Below are 4341 nucleotides of genomic sequence, written 5' to 3' on the forward strand. Positions count from 1 at the left end.
AAGTAGGTCTGTTTAATGTGTTTTTTAAATAACATCACATTCTTTTGCAGTACATACTTCCTGCCATAGCCTCAGTGTTTTTGGTGAATCAGAGGAAGCAGACTCTGAACATGCTGCAAAAAGAGTCAGGTTAGTCATCAACTTAGATATAAATTATCATTGAAAATCTTCTGTAGATGTGTCTCAAAGAGCACAGTATAGACACTAGAATAAACATTTTATATTTAGAGGGGTCTAGGTCTTAGTACTATATTTAATGTTTTCTGTTTGAGTTAAAAGTACAAGTGTGTAAGGGCAGAAGTTACCTAACCCAAAACATTTAAACTGTTATTTTTTCTTATCTCACTGTCACGCCCTCAGTATCTGGATACTGAATTTGAAATTAAGTAGCTCAGTAGGCAAGGTAACCTACTTTATCTTCCAGTGTCCGTACTGATCAGCTGATGTGTTTTTATTACAACAATATTTGATCATTTGTATTATCATTATCATTATCATTATTTATATTATCATTTGTGTTTTAGCAAGTGAATACTTCAAAATGAGGAGGATCTGCTGTGGCAAGGAGGATTGGGGGACTGTCAAATGTAGAGGAGCAACCATGCACCATCCAGTTCAACATGATGGCAGTAGCTGTGGGGTCATTGTCACCATGGTAACATATTGTTAAACTTATTGTACTGACTAGGATTAACTGTTCACTTTTTTTATTTCATTGTCTTACACCCACAGTTCAAAAAAAGATGTAGTGGTGTAAGCATACAGACTATATAATTCTAAAACAAACATATGAAATGAATTTCAATTAAAGTTACACACAACACTTTTTACTATTGATTTATACAAAAGATCAGTTACTAGTGTCTGAATGATCAATTTGCAGTTAAATTGTATTTTATATATTGGGCTGGTTGCTTCAAGTTGTGTTAATTACCTCATGACAGGCATCACAGATGACATGTTTCATTTTGTGTGTTGGTGCAGATGGTAAGGGCAGTGATGGAAGCCTTTCCTGCTTTACCAGACATGTCCTTTGGGACATCCAGAAAGGAGATGGCTTGTGAGAGGAGGACATTTGCACTTTCAATACTCAGTGGTTCAGGTTTGTTTTTTTCCCCCTATTCTTTATATTTTCACTATTCTTTATATAAAGGTAGTGAGTTGTTATGGAAATGATGAATGTGTATTAAAGTTATAAGATCAAATACATCATAATTGCCTGAATTGCTTTGAAGCCCCATTCAAAGCTCCCATACATATCTAAGACGAAACCATAACCACCACAGATTAATTTATATTTCAACACAACACAAACCAGATCATTAAACGTCTGGGAGATAAAACTTGTTTTCAGTTAAAGAATAACTTATTCCTTATTTCCTGCTGCAGCAACCGACTGATCTGAATGCTGTACCTTGAGATGCCTATCCCTACATGGGTTAACCCTAACCCTTTGGAACTGTGCAAACGTGAACAAGAAAACACATAACACGCGATGGATCCATCCTTAAAAACTCATTAAACTTTTGATGATGCCATTTATGATCCATTCGGAGATCACAAGCTGTAACTTCTAGTTGAACCACATGGTATTTGACTGCACTGCTGCTGCCAGTAAACTGTAAAATGTATACATATACAGTATGTGTTAATTAAATATTATTTTCTTGGCAGTGTTTGACATGGAGAACAACTGTGCAATGTGCTCCTCCTCAAAGCCTCCAGGATCTGGGCCTCCCACTACTGATTGGGTGAGTGTTTCTCGAGGCAGTTATAATTTGGTTTTATCATACTATTATAATGTAAGTAAATGGTATGGTATGACATCGATTGTATTAACTGTAGCATCACTGGGTCTATCAGCAACACCACATACGTATAACATGTGTGGACATTATATATATGAAATGCCATTTATTACACCTGTACAATGTAATACAGTCCAATACAACAGCTCTGCCATGAATTTAACTCTTAGGAAGCTTATCATTTTTCAGTTTTTGTTAACACTGTCCAACAGGAAAGATTTACACTTAATGTTTATTATCGAGCTCACAGTGGGTGGTGGTGTTGTACTGGAGTGCATTATATTGAAAGGTGTTCCTAATATTCTGTCCCTCTCATGTATTCAAATGGGGGGACAAAATATTAGAAACACTTTGTCCAGCAACACTGCAAACTACAACCTCAATAATTAACATGTAGTTTCATTAATAACTCCCTGACAGTGTCAATGAAAAAATAACATTATTATCTAAAGGACATTACATTAATATTTAAAGGTAGAATTCACGGCACTAAATTGCTCCTCTAGTTTGTGGGAACTGACTCCGACACTTATATTTACAGATTTACAATCAAAACAGTCAGGATATGTGGCTTTAGTATAATCAACATACCAAAGCAGTCCATCATATGAAATTCTGCTATTCTTAGCTGAAATAGGTTTTACTTACTTTTATGGCATGCCTTGAAGCGCCTCTCATAATGGAGAAGGGATCACTGAAAAAGAGGCTTGTGTGTGTTTTCAGTAGTTGTCCTCCTCTTTGTCACACCACCATCCTGTGGATCACTCTCAAAATATGGGAAGCAGGGATAAGCAGGTCACATGCACTGCATAACTTATCAATACTAGTTCCAGTAAAGTAAAAACATTATAGTGACCTTAGACTTCCAATGGAAGTGATAAAATGGACAGTTTGTCCCAGAAATACTTAGAACAGTTTTTAAATTTGAAAAAAGGCCTGGTTTTAAAAATGAGGCATTATATAATGTGTGGCAAGGATTAACTTAAATTGTAAAGCGGAACATTGTTTCATAAAATATTGATAGTTCTAAAAGGAAGGATCCTCACAGAAAGATATACCTCAAAGATCGGAGGCTTAGTATATTTTGATATACATCACCAGTCTTTGAGGCCAGTATGCTAAAGACTTTATTATTATTATTAATTATTTGCTACATGTAATAAAGTGGACATCATACGCCATATAGAAATCTAAAGAGAAAATTACTATAAAGAATGATTGCCTCGCCCATAACGAGAAATGATTCTCTATTGTACATCTACTCCATTATTTCCGATGAAAAGATCAATTAGATTTTATAATCACTTGTTTTATTTTACAGATACAGTGTGATAGCTGTGATAGATGGTTCCACGTGCAGTGCCTGGGGATGAGTAAGGACCAACTCAGAGACGCCAGGGCAAGCAACTGGGAGTGCTTTGTCTGCACATAGGACTTTAGAAGTGAAGCAGATTTGACTTTATTTTTGTCTGTTATGTTATGAGACCAATTTTAGTCAGACATAGTCTTTGAATGACAGTGTGTTTAATGTTTAATCTTGGACTACTTATGAAAAATAAGGTTTTTTATTCGACATCGAAGTTGGGTGTAGTATCCTTATTCTTGCTCTCTGTTAAGGATTTTGACAAAGTATTACTCGAAAAGTACTCAGTAAAAGTACTTCATAGTAGTTATACAAGTAGTCTAGGAAGAACTAAGTTCAGCAGTATATGTATCTTGAGCTACTTATGGAAACAATGTTTTTTTGTTTTTTTCTCATCCTTTACTTTGAAATCCGGAAGGATACCTTCGTGATACCTTCAGTTTATTACCGGGAATACTTACTGTAAAAGTATCGTATGTTTCATGGGTCTGATCATGAGACCGCAGTCTGCCCCAAATCACTACCAGCAGCTCTTCAGAGCGGTGTCATTACGATTACCGTAAACGTTAGATCTGGCTTGACCGCAGTCAGTATGTTCGGATCAACATACACATGTGAATCAAGCTTTTCACACATGAACGCAATAAAAAGCTCTTCTCGTTGCTCCCTGACTGACAGCACTCTTCACCAATGCCTTCGTATTTCACTGACATCATATGAGCCACGATTCGCTGCTCTCGTGAAGAGCAAGAAATGTCACTTCTCCCACTGATAAACTCCGATGACAAACCTAAATAACGCCGGATGTGTATGTTCGTGTGTTTTAGCTACCGTCGTTGTGGGGTTTTTTCACTGATACCTTTGAAAGTTCCTATTTTATTCTGTTAAATGCTTTTGTTAAATGACCAAAATATTTAGTTTCATTTAAAGGGGGAAAGGTTATCTGCTAAAACGTTCACACTTTTTTGTGCAATTGGAGTTGTGCCGTAACTCAGTTATGACGTATTTTTTAATATTACAGAGAAAAACATTTTTTGAAATACTGTGAACTACTTTACTTTTATGTTTTTGAGGTGTGCTGCAATATATTTATTTTAATGTAAGAAAGAAACAAATGCTGTGCACTATTATTTTCATGTACTTGGTGTTCCTAGATGAGCAAAATATTTA

This window comes from Semicossyphus pulcher, unplaced genomic scaffold, assembly GCF_022749685.1.
Source record: "Semicossyphus pulcher isolate SPU_LCO1_2020_fin unplaced genomic scaffold, fSemPul1.0.p SCAF_1, whole genome shotgun sequence".
Taxonomy (NCBI): domain Eukaryota; kingdom Metazoa; phylum Chordata; class Actinopteri; order Labriformes; family Labridae; genus Semicossyphus; species Semicossyphus pulcher.